This window comes from Macrobrachium nipponense, chromosome 9 (genome assembly GCF_015104395.2).
Source record: "Macrobrachium nipponense isolate FS-2020 chromosome 9, ASM1510439v2, whole genome shotgun sequence".
NCBI lineage: Eukaryota > Metazoa > Arthropoda > Malacostraca > Decapoda > Palaemonidae > Macrobrachium > Macrobrachium nipponense.
Genome location: NC_061110.1, coordinates 65,653,906 through 65,670,163, shown reverse-complemented (window position 1 = coordinate 65,670,163; position 16,258 = coordinate 65,653,906).

The following is a 16,258-nucleotide window of genomic DNA, read 5'->3' as shown; positions in this document are numbered from 1 at the left end:
ATACTACAATAACCTTTCCATTTCACTCTTTCAAATACGGATAACTTTCTCTCTCTCTCTCTCTCTCTCTCTCTCTCTCTCTCTCTCTCTCTCTTACTGGGATGAGAGAATTTCTGTGGTACATGTGTATATGTTTATTAATATTTTCACATAATAATGATATTAATAATATAACTAATTTCAAAATTCATATGTGATAGTATTTTAAAGAATACAATAAAATATCCATTTCGCTATTTTAAATAAAGAAGACAGAAAACAGATAGTTATTGCAAACGATGAGAAATCGGATGAAGCCAAGGTAATATCTGATGTGCCACAAGGTACGGAGTTAGCTGCATTATTGTTTGTTATTATTATTGCAGACATAGACAGTAATGTTAAGGACTTGGTAGTGAGTAGTTTCGCCAATGACACAAGAATAAGTAGAGAAATTACTTGTGATGAAGATAGGAACGCACTACAAAGAGACCTTAACAAAGATATGATTGGGCAGAGGTAAATAGGATGGTATTTAACTCTGATAAATTTGAATCAATAAATTATGGAGATAGAGAAGGAAAGCTATATGCATATAAGGGACCTAATAATGAGACAATCACAAATAAGGAAGCAGTTAAAGACCTTGGTGTGATGTTGAATAGGAACATGTTATGCAATGATCAAATAGCAATTCTGTTGGCAAAATGTAAAGCAAAAATGGGAATGTTGTTACGGCACTTCAAAACAAGAAAAGCTGAACACATGATTATGTTTTTTAAAACGTATGTTCATAGTCCACTTGAATATTGCAATATGATATGGTATCCGCACTATCAAAAGGATATTGCACAAACAGAGAATGTACAAAGGTCTTTTACAGCTAGAATAGAAGTTAAGGATCTTGACTACTGGGAAAGACTACAATTTTTAAAATTATATTATCTATAGAAAGGAGAAGAGAACGCATGATAATTCAGGCATGGAAACAGATAGAAGGAATTGCCGAAAAAATCATGGAGCTAAAAATATTAGAAAGAGCAAGTAGAGGTAGATTAATAGTGCCCAAAACTATACCAGGAATACTAAGGAAAGCACACAGGACATTAATACACTACGCACCAGCATCAACAATGCAGCGTCTGATCAATGCGTTGCCAGCTCATCTGAGGAATATATCAGGAGTGAGCGTAGATGTGTTTAAGAATAAGCTCGACAAATATCTAAGCTGCATCCCAGACCATCCAAGATTAGAAAAGGCAAAATATACCGGAAGATGCACTAGCAACTCTCTGGTAGACATTAGAGGTGCCTCACACTGAGGGACCTGGGGCAACCCGAACAAGATGTAAGGTCTGTAAGGTAAGGTAAGGTCTCTCTCTCTCTCTCTCTCTCTCTCTCTCTCTCTCTCTCTCTCTCTTTTGCCACATGAGATACGCATGTCATAGTGGTAACTCTCGCCCTCTGTTTGGCATGGAAGTTTATGTATACAGTATATCTTTAAGGGTATTACTACATTTTATGGTGAAATGATAATACACAGTACTAGTTTTGAAATAATATTAAGCTTATTATGATTAAACAATAACCTCTCTCTCTCTCTCTCTCTCATACTTACGTATGTTTATTTGTTTTGTAATATAAATAAATGATTTACCTTATAACTAATTTTCAAATATTGATAAGATTAACAAAAAAAATAGCGATTCCCAGTCTTTTTATCCACTTGGAGGAAGGAGGGCGGGGGAAGTAAATGACAGTTTGATATGTATTGGCGGAGGGGAAGGAGTTAGTCCGGGCCGAAACCCTTGATTTTTGAGGAACCTGGTTTTGCCGGATAAAGTTTTTTCTTTGCTGTTTCTTGCAGCCTAGGAGTAGCTCTTTAAGATTTAGGGGGGTGCCTAGTCATATCCCTTGAGCATTTTGAGATATTAAGCCCTCCATCTGATTATTGTTGGACGCACCCTTAATCGAAAAAAATAATTTTCTGTATTTCTCATTGAGTTATATCCGCCTGGGGTTTAGGTGTTTTCCTATTGCTTTCTGTATACTAATATTTTTCAAAATATTTACTACGTATATTTTAAGCCATAAAATGGATAAAAGAAAACTATTTATTTTATAATGAAATTTCTTGGGTACAACACAAAACTTAGCAGGGAGCAGGGTCATCTTCCACAGCCCAAGACAAAAGCTGTCTTCCTACCTCTGATTGACATGAAACCCTCCGATCCAGATACAATGTTGACCGCCATGATGAGGGTGAAAGACTTACAGCTCAAACAGGCCAGACATCCAGCGTCTTGACATGCGACCAACAACTCTACAGAGTTGCTGTGCAGATTTCATGGGACCAGCCGGAAACTTTCAAAGTTATGTACCTTCGTCTTGGTGGGATGCATGCTCTGATGAGCTTTGTGGGGGCCATTGGGTCATTGATGACTGAAAGTGGGCTTTCTGATGTTCTTTCAGAAGTGTTTGGAGGGGTTCCTAAGATGCTAAGCGGCAAAAAGTTCCCTCAAAACGTTTGTGCCCTTCGAATGATGGTGGAGGAGGTGATCCACAGCCTGTTCATTGGTCATCATTTCACGACTGCAGATGACATGATGAAAGTGTTAGATCAGATTGCCAATGAGAGTAGGACAGTGAAACTGTGGGTTGAGATCTTGGTCAAGTCTGTATTGCTGATGATGACGTATATTGGTGCTGAACGCGAGGGTGACTGGCTTCTTCATCTGGTGACATTCCGAAAGATGCTTCCATGTTATTTCGCAGTGGGTCATGTCAATTATGCTCGGTATGGTCTATACTATGTCTGTTCTGTGGATAAACTCTCATGTTGAGTGCCTCTTCCTGAAAGGACAACACATCATGCACCACGTACGTGGTATTTGAAATGGACTCTGGAGTGATCAATTCATAGAATCGACCTTCATGGGGTACGGACATAGTTCAGGAGGGATCATACACATAACACTTAAGCGGAATGCACTGAAAATATGGGCACTTAGTCGTCACATCTGCTGCAGGATGGAATCCCAGATGCTAGAAATGGAAAAGGAGACGGAGGCCAGCAGGATCCAGTTGCACCACAAAGAGGAAGGCAAGTCAAGGATTCAAGGTGATAGAAAGGACAGGGATGGACTTCGAAGTAAACTTGACTCGAGCATGGATCCCCTTGACCCCAAGCAGCATCCAGATGGAAGTATTGTCAACATCGTCAGTGGGAAGATAGCCCCAGAATCTGTCAACATCGAAAACTCAGTACTGATCGGAGAGGGAATGTTTTGAGAAGACTTGGCCTGGAGGGTTTTACAGCACAATCTCCAAGAAAGTGGAGACTATGGCAATATCATGCACGTCTGTCAAGATTGGTGACTCAGAAGTGTATGATCTGAATGCCATTTACTCAAGAGTCATTGCATTGTTATATAGTTACTGAGAGTTTGATGTGAAGGATGTCTTCTCTTATGAGTTTACTCCTGTCCCAACGGCAATGTTCACAAAAAATGGGATGAGGATTGGTAGATCAAAGTCCACACTCAAGAGGTCGCTCCAGGTAGAAGTCTCTCGAAGGAATACTGGTAAAGCAGATGTCACTGTCATAGATGGATCGGCCCTTCTTTGGACTATACATTGGCCTACAGATGGTTGCGTAGCTGATTTTGTTGTGAATGTCAAGAAAAGGATAGGTTCATATCTAATCAATAGTGACTTCTACCTCATCTTCGACAGGTATCATGAGTATAGCATTAAGTCCACAACACGAGATGGAAAAGAGACAGGACTTACACGGAAACATCACCTTCTTCAAACAACGAAGTTGCCTGCCCAGAAGGTTGTAAACAAGAAACAGCTGATTCAAATCCTATTTGATGAGCTGACTCAAGATAGGCTGTTCCATCTGCAGAGTACCAGAGGACACAAGTTGGTTGTCATAGGTGAGGATAGTTGTCCCCTTCAAGTCAGAAACGAAGAAAGAGAGACTCGGTACGATCTGGAAACCCACCAAGAAGAGGCTGATATAATCATAGTTCAATAAGTCTTGCATTGTGTTGGGGAGGCCAGACAAATTGCTGTTATCTCTGACAATACTGATGTTTTTGTTCTGCTCCTGTATCACTACCAAATGCAGGAGTGGAAGTGCCACTTACCATGGAATTACCGAGCAAGGAAAGGGCAATGTTGGAAATTAAGGGGACACAGGCTCAGCATAGGGACATTATGAAGAACCTGTTACCAGCACATGCTATATCAGGATGTGATACCATGGCTTGGTACTTCAGCATTGGTAAAGGAACAGTAGTCAAAATCCTGAGAGACGGATGTGACCCATCAGCTATTGGAAATGTTGATGCATCCCTCCCAGAAGTGATTGCTCAAGCCACTCGTTTCATTTCAGCTTGTTACAGGTTCAAGGAAAGCCGAGATATGTCACACACCAGACTGCTTGCATGGGAAAAAAAAAAAGAGTGGGAATGGCCACATGTCTTCTCCCGATTTAGCTGCCCTACCACCTACGAGAGTGACATTCATCGAAAATGTGAAGAGGGCCCATTTTCAGACAGTCTTATGGTGATCAATCGATGCCAACCCAGAGCTAAAGACGGAGGAATACGGATGGAAGAGGGACACAGCAAACAAGACACTATGCCTCACTTCTTTACCAGACAACACAAAACCTGCCCCTGACTGCATATTAGAAATGATCAAATGTGGCTGCAAAACTGATTACCATTGTATCACCAAGAAATGTAGTTGCAGGGTTAAAGGTTTACCTTGCACCATGTTTTGTGTATGCTTCAGTGTCGGGTGTTCGAGACTTCAGTAGTCTAAAGTAGCCACCATGCGTAATTTAGATTGACAGGGTTTCTCAATCTGACTTTCTGGCAACAGATTTCAGGACGTCTTGTTCTTATTAAATGATACTTTTGAGTCAGATAGTTGGTAAGAGGGTTCAAAATAAAAGATCCCTTCCATATACCATGTAGATAGTTAGCATTCTTCTTCGGCCAGTTAAAAATATTGCATAAAAGCAAAGTTGTCGGATTTCTCTTACTTGAAATGACTAGAAAAGGGTTAATTCACTATAGTTTATATCTAGACTTGATGTTGCTGATTGTATTGTATGAATAAATATCAGAGACAATAAACTGAGTCCATTTGATCTGAATTTTTAACATGAAAATAAGGAAAGAAAGATGTTTGATGAAAATATGAAGTTTTTTCTCATTATTTGGACGTGTCCGATAGAAAGGGCTTAATATCTCAAAATGCTTAAGGGATATGACTGGGCAGCCCCCTAAATCTTAAAGAGCTACTCCCAGGCTGCAAGAAACAGCAGTGAAAAAAACTTTATCCGGCAAAACCAGGTTCACCCCTCTGGACCCTGGACTAAGTCGGAGTCTAGGAGTTATTCTCTCTCTCTCTCTCTCTCTCTCTCTCTCTCTCTCTCTCTCTCTCTCTCTCTCTCTCTCTCTCTCTGCATACTGATCATCATCTGCATACTGATGGGAAAGAGCAAGAAAAGATAGAAAAGAAAGACAAAGTCTGCACCCTTTTGAAAAGAGGGAATTGCAGATTCGGTGAAAGATGTTACTACAAACATCCCAAGGTATGTCACAATTATGAAATATATGGTAAATGTGCATACCTAGATGGCTATGTGGATGAATGCAGAGATCTACATCCAAAAATATGCAAAAACCTAATAGAAGGAAAAGGATACAAGTTCAACAAAAAAGTAAATATATGCATCCTGTAGCCATGAATCAAAATCAATTAAATAATCAATTAAATAATAAAATCCAAAATAGAAAAGAAACAAATAAAGGAAGGAACAAAGAACATGAGTTGAAGAAAAAAAAAAAACCATCACCGTGCTATGGAGTGTCAGCAAAGAATTTGCAAACATCAGCTCCAAGATACAGTGCAAGAGACAAGTACTGTATATACGATGCTAGTGGGTGGTGCAGATACGGAGAAAATTGCAGATTCATACACAAAATGAATAATTATGATGAAGGAAGATCAAATATATTGAAAAAGTTGGATTTTGTAATGTCAGAATTTCTGGAAATGAAGAAAAGAACAACATACCGGAACAGGAAGGAGACATGGGAAAATCCTTATTAACACGCAAACCATCATAGAGATGAATGCGCAGGGTTTAGTTACGAGTAACTCAAAAAGAAAAATAGAGTTCTTAGAGAACTAACCCAAATTGAAAAGAAAATAGATATAATGAATATAAGTGAAACCCGGTATTCTCAAGAGACTGGTAATGATGATCAAATAAAAGGGTTCCAAACTTAACAATCAGATAGAAAAAATAGGAATCAAGGGGGAACCGCGACATATGGGAAATACATAAAACAAGGAAAAATATATGAGAAATATAGTAACTCAGAATGTGAACTCATAGCGGTAGAATTTGAATCTGAAAAATTAATGAACATAGTAATATATAGACCCCCTAATACTAAAGAGTTTGACACAATAATAGAAAAATTGGATGATATATGTAGAAATCACAAGGACTGGAATATTCTCCTATCCGGAGACTTTAACTTTCCTTTCGTAGATTGGAAAGAACAAATAGGAGATTGTGGTTGCATTTAAACATAGAAAAAAGAGAGTAATAGTAGTGCAGAAGATAAGAGGCAATTCGAAAAGCTATTAGATATGCTACTAGAGTACAACATTCAACAAATAAATCACCTGCCAACAAGAAAGGAAAATACTTTAGATCTAGTATTTGTGAACGAGGTGAATTACGTTAAAGAAATAATAGTTTATAATGCGAGTATTTCAGACATTAATGTTATAGAATTAACAGTCCATTTCAAAGCAAGTGAAAACAGAGAAGTAAAAAATGAAAAAGTGGGAAGGATATGGAAAATACAATTTCTACAGTAAAAATATAAAATGGTCAGAAATAAATGAAGAATTAAACAAAGATTGGGATAACATTTTCGTAAGTGATGATATACAGGTAAATACGGAGATATATAAAATATTAGAGAAAATAGTGGATAAATATATATCGAAGAAGAAAAGTAAACATCAGTCATGCATACCAAGAGACAGAAGGATCTTGTTCCAGAAAATCAGAAAGTGGAAAAAAGGTCTTGCAAAAGAAAAGAATGAATGGAAAGTGGTGGAACTAAAAAGTAAGGTAGAAAATGCAGAACAAATGATTATACAATCAAAAGAAAATGAAAAACGGTACTTGGAAGAAAAAACCCTAGTAAATATCAAGCAAAATCCCAAACTATTGTTCTCATATGCGAAAAAGATGAATAAAAGAAGAATAGAAATAGGCCCTCTAAGAAATGAAAGGAGATTAACAAATTAAAAAAGGAAATATGCAATATATTGGCAGAAAATTATAAGAGAATTTACCAAGCGCCTCAGTGGTGTGATTGGTTTGGTGTTTAAACGCTTCTCACCTTGGTGGTCGCGGGTTCGATTCTCGGCCATTCCAATGAGGAGTGAGGAGATGTGAATATTTATCAGCCATAGATATTAATGAAGCCGATATTGTGCAGGCTATTAATGAAATTAGAAATGGAGCAGCAGCTGGGACTGATGGCGTCCTTGCTATTTTGTTAAAGAAAGTAGTTCATTCTATTGCAAAGTTCCTTGCAATATTATTAAGGCAAAGTGTAGATACAGGCAAGATTTATGATGAGCACAAATTAGCATATATTACCCCTACAATCAAAAGTGGATCAAGTCTAGAAGCATGTAATTATAGGCCTGTGAGTCTAACATCACACATTATGAAAGTGTATGAAAGGGTAATGAAGAAAAATATTATGAAACATTTAATAAAAAATAATTTGTTTAATAGAGGACAACATGGTTTTGTACCCGGAAAGTACACAAACCCAACTGTTATTCCACTGTGAGAACATATATAAAAATATGAAAAACGGAAAAGAAACAGATGTGGTTTATCTAAACTTTGCAAAAGCTTTTGACAAGGTAGACCATAATATATTAGCAAAGAAAATTAGAAAACATAATATAGTGAACAAAGTAGGAAGATGGATATAAGAATTTTTACACAACAGAAAACAGATAGCTATTGCAAACTATGAGAAATCAGTTGAAGCTATGGTAATATCCGGTGTGCCACAAGGTACAGTGCTAGCTGCATTACTGTGTTATTATGATTGCAGACATAGACCGTAGTGTTAAGGACTCGGTAGTGAGTAGTTTCGCCAATGACACAAGAATAAGTAGAGAAATTACTTGTGATGAAGATAGGAACGCGCTACAAAGAGACATTAACAAAGTACATGGTTGGGCAGAGGTAAATAGGATGGTATTTAACTCTGATAAATTTGAATCAATAAATTATGGAGGTAGAGAAGGAAAGCTATATGCATATAGGGGACCTAATAATGAGACAATCACAAATAAGGAAGCAGTTAAAGACCTTGGTGTGATGTTGAATAGGAACATGTTATGCAATGATCAAATAGCAATTCTATTGGCAAAATGCAAAGCAAAAATGGGAATGTTGTTACGGCACTTCAAAACAAGAAAAGCTGAACACATGATTATGCTTTATAAAACGTATGTTCGTAGTCCACTTGAATATTGCAATATGATATGGTATCCACGCTATCAAAAGGATATTGCACAAATAGAGTGTGTACAAAGGTCTTTTACAGCTAGAATAGAAGAATTAAGGATCTTGACTACTGGGAAAGACTATAATTTTAAAAATTATATAGTCTAGAAAGGAGAAGAGAACGCTACATGATAATTCAGGCATGGAAACAGATAGAAGGAATTGCCGAAAACATCATGGAGCTAAAAATATCAGAAAGAGCAAGTAGAGGTAGATTAATAGTGCCCAAAACTATACCAGGAATACTAAGAAAAGCACACAGGACATTAATCCACTACGCACCAGCATCAACAATGCAGCGTCTGATCAATGCGTTGCCAGCTCATCTGAGGAATATATCAGGAGTGAGCGTAGGTGTGTTTAAGGATAAGCTTGACAAATATCTAAGCTGCATCCCAGACCATCCAAGATTGGAAGATGCAAAATATACCGGAAGATGCATTAGCAACTCTCTGGTAGACATTAGAGGTGCCTCACACAGAGGGTCCTGGGGCAACCCGAACAAGATATAAGGTCTGTAAGGTAAGGTCTCCATTATTATTCTCTCTATCTCAGGAATAATTCATAATTTCACTCGATGGTCAGATATATGATGTTGCCATTGAATGGTCTCTCTCTCTCTCTCTCTCTGTTTTTGGCTGTAGGTATACATTTTTAATGGTTAAATGTTTAAGAAGTAATGTTAGGTATATTTGAAGTAGGATGTTATTTAAGGTATACATTTGGTATCTGAACTTTCAAGGTAGGCAGTCATAAGCATTTTTAGTGGTGGTTCTAACTATCGCGGGTTTTAACTATTCACGGGGTGTCTGGTACGCATCCCCTGCGAATACGGGGAACACTGTACATATATACATATATGTTATTGCTGTTACAGAATTAAGGGAAATTATTTCAAAATGCGTTAACTTATAAAAACTTAAGAAAAAGGCACGAAAAACAAATAGAAAGGGAAGAAATGATGTTTACCGTTAACCACGAACCAGTGTAAGAAAAGACATTTCTCACGCAAATGTGATAGTGATATTGCTCAGGCCCCCTCAAGAAATCGGAACTCTGAAAACATCGTCACACCTCATCACGTCTAGACGAACTCCTCTTCTCAGGATTAATTGGCGCTACAGCTCTCCTGACATCTTGTGACACGTTTGAGCGTCGAGAATTAATGTGGGGTTAGACCATCTGCTTAATATTACTAGGGAAAACTCAATGCTTCTTTGTTCAAATGGGGGAATTTGTAAAAATCTTAGCTCCACCCTTTCCAAGGATAGGCCTATGGTTTAAACCAATCAATTCAACAGTGGCAGCCTAGAAGGATGTCCTACGGGGTCTATATAACCAATGGATACGATGATACACCCCTTCAGATGCTAGGCACGGACAAGGAGGCGTTTCCAAATGATAAGCCTACCAATTACTACAGAAAAGAGGACAGGAAGGCGTTTTGAAGAATGGGCAATAGCCACTCAGACATAAAGAGTTCTTTCAGAAGAGGCCACACCCCGAGTCAAAATCAAGAACCCAAAGGTGGTGCCAAAAAGATCACATCCGAATATGACGGCTGGACATAGGGAGAGAGACAGAGAAGAAGGTAGAGAATGTGAGGGAGAAGAAGCAGAGAGTTGGGGAGAAAAGTGAGAAGGGGGAAGAAGTCCGAAGAGTGGGCGTGAATGTAGATAGTGTGAAGTGACAATACTGAACTCAGGTAAAATTCCCCCAGTGCCTAATAGATTTGCAAGAAAACAAAGTACCTTCAGAATAGTTTGTCTTGTCCAAGTGCCCAAAAACAAAAGGTGGAAGCGATATTAAAAGTTTCCCTATCAAGAATAAATACATATAAGGACACATCAATTATTTTCCCAAATTAATAAAAACTTTAAGGTTAACAAGTTAGCTAACAATCTTTGTGCGAAGCAAACTAATTATATAATTATATCTCATTGTCAACACCAATTCCAGTTCCCGCGCCCCCCCCCCCAGGCCGATTTGCTACCTTAGGTCTGTAGCAAGTCCCCCTACATATATATACAATATTATACATATATATGGATATATATAGATACACACACACACATATGTTATATATATATATATATATAAAATAGATATATACATATACCACACATACTTACATACATACATACATACATACATACATACATACATATATATTATATATAATATATATATATATATATATATTTATTTATTTATTTATTTATTTAGTGCCGACTTTTCTTTTCGTATCAGCTCGATACATTTTCCAGGCTTAAATTGCGATTACGCATCAATTGCGTATAGTAGTAAAAGATATACACATTGTTTACCAACACACCATAATTAAAAACCTGTTTAATAAATTAAGAATAACAAAACAGAAACACAGAATAACAGTGAAAGGGTTAAGAGCCAATACAAAGAAAAAACTAGATAAATAGATAAATAAAAAAAGAAAACAACTAACTATACACCTACCCACAGCATAACGTAAAGACAACTGACACGAACATTGTCACAGGGCTGCCAGATTTCCACACTAAGGAAATCCACACTCGGTCTCAGACAGTTGCCAGTTATGCATTATATTCGACTTTATCGAACTGAGGAATGTAAAAAGTTGTTTAACATGATCTTGTAAGTGCTCAAAACTTAGCGTATGAATTCCCACCAGTAGCTTTTTTTTTCTTACTGATAAATAAGGATAGAACAATGACCTTTCCGTTTTTAGCTCATTGTTTAAACATTTAGTTAGATTTTTATTGTTTTTTTTTTATGAGAGGGTAAAAGAAGCAAAACTTCTCAACAACAGTCGCCACTCTTTTAATATGATGATGAAAAACTGCAATGAAACTTATTTAATTTGACGATGAAAAAAGTAACATAGGTGTTTTTTACAACAAGTTTATATATATAGGCATTTTGAATCACATCATCGTAATGAAATATAACGATAAGTTTATGATGTTCAATCCGGCAATATTGCCATATATATAATATATATAATATATATATATAATATATATATATATATATACATATATATATATATATATATATATATATATATATATATATATATATATATATATATATATATATATATATATATATATATATATATATATATATATATATATAATGACTAGACCTATATTGGGCCAACTAACATTGTTGGTTATATGCTCGCAAGTGAACTTTAAAAATAATTATCGCTGTATTGTATCATTGTAATTGACATAATTACAATAACTTTCATGAAGAATTGAAGCTGCAAATGATGTCTTATTTTTTAGAGTAAAGTAAACTGCAACGTATCCTGGACCTTGGGCTAATGTACTGAACCATTTTATTTTACATGAGGATTAATTACCACTGCATTATACAATTTCTCACTTTTATTGTTGTTATACTCATAGTCATTCATTTATGGCAATATCAACTGACACGAAATCATGAACGCTATCATCTATACTGATAAACTAGGCCTATGATTTTTGCTAAGGTCTTACGTTTATACGAATTACAGTTATGAAATCATTAAAAAGCCCGTTTTTTTTTTTTTTTCAAAAGTTTGTCACCAGTAGTTGTAGAATAACCAAACTGATTATACACACATATTAATCATTTTCACATGCAAAAATTGCAATGTGTATTGTAAAGCTGTAAAGTGCGTCGCTGAAAAATAATTTGCTACCAAATGGCAGTATAAATGTATGCATACATTTCACAAAATTTTCAAGAAAATATACCATCAAAACTAGCAATTAAGAATACTCTCTAGTATTATGAAAAGAATAAATGTAGATTTTGTTGAGAACCATATTGAAAATAATTTTGGTAGGTAACTGATTGGTTGGTTGACGCTGGCGCCAGCCAGTTCGTACGGTCAGATCTAGCTTATATTCTAGCCTTCTAGGTCTTGGTTTGCACATGAATCAACGGTCAGCGTTATGCATCTGATAAACATCCAAACGCATCACCAACTTAAAAAGGATAAAATTAATTATTTATTTTTATGGATATTTGTGTGTGAGACTTATAAAATAGAATAGTAAACAATTTTCATTATTTATTTTTAGATTTTAACTAGCATACGCTCTTTAAGTAAAAATGTGGAAATTTTTACGTGTGGATTCCACACTCCACACCTAATCACAATGTGGACAAGATAAGCCGTATTAGTGACGTCATTTCCACACTTCGGCAGCCCTGCATGATTGTCATGGAGGGGAGTGTAAACAAAGAAACAGGTAATTAGGCAGTAAACAGTTGGGTGGAAGATGATTGGTGGTTAAGAGTAGGTATAGTTAGTTTAATCATGATTGATTCAAGCGTAGTTAGTTCCTCTGTATGGCAGGTTCTTCCTACAATATTAAAATGACTGGCATCTATTTGTATTTTGCAACTTTTACTGTGATTTCTTATGTTAGATTTTTCAGGATTTGATAGTTGACAACCGGTTCTGGAGCTAATTCCTTGGTGAGAGGAAATCCAGACTTTTAGTAGCCTCATGGTACAACTGATGTAATTGCTGGGATCACATCTGGGACAATTATGCAGTCACCTCTCAATTAATGTGTTTTCGATTTAACGCGAATTGACAGCCGTCAACGTAAACAAAGCCATAGCACAATATGTATTCATTATTAAAGGAGAAAACTTTGTTTATTCATTAATAGCGCGAAAGATTTTGTTTATTTATTAATAAAGAGAAAAATCGACATGAAACGAGAATCAGATTCGTTCCGACCCAAAGTATATATACTTTGACTCTGGTTCCGACATCGGCATAATTGAGTGATGTCATGCTGCTGATGGCTACGTATAATTACACACGTAATGAATAATATGCATCTTATCCATGAATCTTTTAAAAAGTTATACATTACTTTACTGTATCCAATAATATTGTATATATTCTCACATTATTGTGTTATAAAATGATAAGATAGCGGTCAATGTTTTTGTTTGGAAATCAGCTGATGGCAAATACGTGTTTATTTCACTGTATTTAACTCGGTTCTGTGCGAATTTTCTTGCTTCTAGTTAGCATAAACGAATATCTAGATGTTTACTTATATGAGAGAAGGTCATTTTTCGTTATACGACGAATTTTTAAGTCGAAATATGGCTTGAATAAGTCTTGCTGTGAACTAAATTATTTGTTTCAAGCCCAGTAGTTTTGATGAAAGTGATTTTCTCTTGATTTTATCTGCAATTGTGTTTGATGGCATAACTTTACTGGAGTTTTATCCTTGTTGCCAATGCATGATAACAGTCATTAGCAGTTTGAACAGTTTTCTCAGCTTCAGCTACAACTTGGTTTAAATTTAACAGCATATTTGATGCTGATTTTTTTATCTATAGCAAATGAAGTTATTAAAAAAATATATCAGTCCTATACTACATAACATTGTTTATAAAATAACTACGGTAATTATTTACTGTCGTACGGTGGTTGAAATACACCAAACGGGTGTTGCTGTTATCCAATTCGATTGTACCTAGCAATAAAGCAGAGTTTCCCAAGTCCAGGAACATAACCCTCCTTATTTCTGTTATTTCATATGGGAAAATATGTTTAAATAACGCTTTTTAAAAAAAAACGTTATTTAAACATATTTTTCTTCAGGGACGTAACTCTCGCGTTAATTGAGAGGTGACTGTACTTATAAATGACACCGGAGGCAACCGGGCTGATTTTATCCTTAACTTGGAAGAGTGAGCTGATAGTTCAGAGATTAGTTTTAAATTAAGGGTAAGTAATTGCTCATTGAATAGGCTGATGCATTTTTTCTTAAAACATATATGGTGTACCGATAAGCAAAAACCGACATTGACTGGAACTCAGCAATTTATGGCACCATAATGGCACTTATGCGGATATCGGCACCACAAGCACCCTTATGGTGCCTCTTGTTAAGTATGTTATGGCATCATAAGGCCGATATGGCGGGATCACAAGCTTAAAAAACAAGTGGAAAAATCCCCCCCCATATAAACTTAACCAATCCAGCTGCCAAACTCCCCCTCAGTCACACTTTCCTCTTTACACTACGGAATACACACAGGACAATTGACCTACCTACACACACAAACAAAAAAAAAGCTAACACTTGTACTCAACCAACTCCATATACTCAGGGCTATGCTGTGCTGTCCGCTGTTTGAGGTTGCTGAGACACCACCAACAACAAAGACAACAACCAAGAATCACAACCCAGCAACACAACAACAACACAACACCCAAGGTCTACAACTCAACAACACAGCAAACCAACAAGGAACACAACCGCAACTCAACAACACAGCAAACAAACAAGGAATGCAACCACAACAAAAGACCACTGCTCAAACAATTGCCAACACAAAAAATCAACACCACAACAAGCCAGCACACACACCCACCAACAACACCAAGAAATCACAGCAGCCCACCATCATCAACCCTCAACAACTTACAACCACAACAACTCGCATATAACTCAACAGAAACTCACAAGCACAACAACTCCAACATCACAGGCACAAAAACTCTAAAGCAAACAATATCAAACTCCACAACAACTAAACAAATCAATAACACACAACTTAAATGACTTTCAATGCCTTCACACTTTTCACAGACCGCTGTCAACACTACTGATCTTCACGGGCTTTGCCTGAAGACCGACTCAAAACACACGCCTCCATACAGATAACCAGAACTCGGCCCATTATGGTGCCATAAATCGCAGATTTTATGGCACTAGACAAGTGCCATAAAACCGGATTGTCGATAACTGATAATAATAATAATAATAATGATAATAATAAAACTGTAATTACGAAATTCGTATGTGGTAGTATTTTAAAGAGATAAAAATAACCTTTCCCTTTCACTTACGTAAGGATAACTCCTCTCACTTGCTGAGATGAGAGAATTTTTATGGTAGATGCATGTGTTTATTAATATTTTCAAATAATAATAATGATAATAATAATAATGGTAATAATAATAATAATAATAATAATAATATAACTAATTTCAAATGAAAATTATTCTTCTCTTCGTCTTTCTCTGTATCAATTTCCCTACCTTCTCTCAACTCCAGAGATGCTTACAGCTTGGGAGTGGGAAGCTGTTAAATATGTCAAGTATTGTGATAGGGGAGGGGAATAGTGCCATATAATGGTCAAAGATTTTAATGGTTTTTTTTTTTTTGCCATTTCTCTCTCTCTCTCTCTCTCTCTCTCTCTCTCTCTCTCTCTCTCTCTCTCTCTCTCTCTCTCAGATGAGATCATTTTTATGGTACATGTATGTAATAAGTTTATTATTAATATTTTCCAATAATAATACTAAAATATTTATAATATTAATACTATAACTGTAATTACAAAATTCATATGTGAGTATTTTAAATACAATAATCTTTCCATTTCACTCTTTTAAATACTGTAAGGACAATTCTCTCTCTCTCTCTCTCTCTCTCTCTCCACAAGATATGTATGTCATAGTGGTAACTCTTTCTCTTGGCTGTAAGTGTTAGAAGTACATATGTATGTACATATGTATATAACTTTAAGGGTACTAATGTTCAGGATTACTTTGAAATTATATTAATACAATCTCTAAGATTAATACAGTAATTTGAT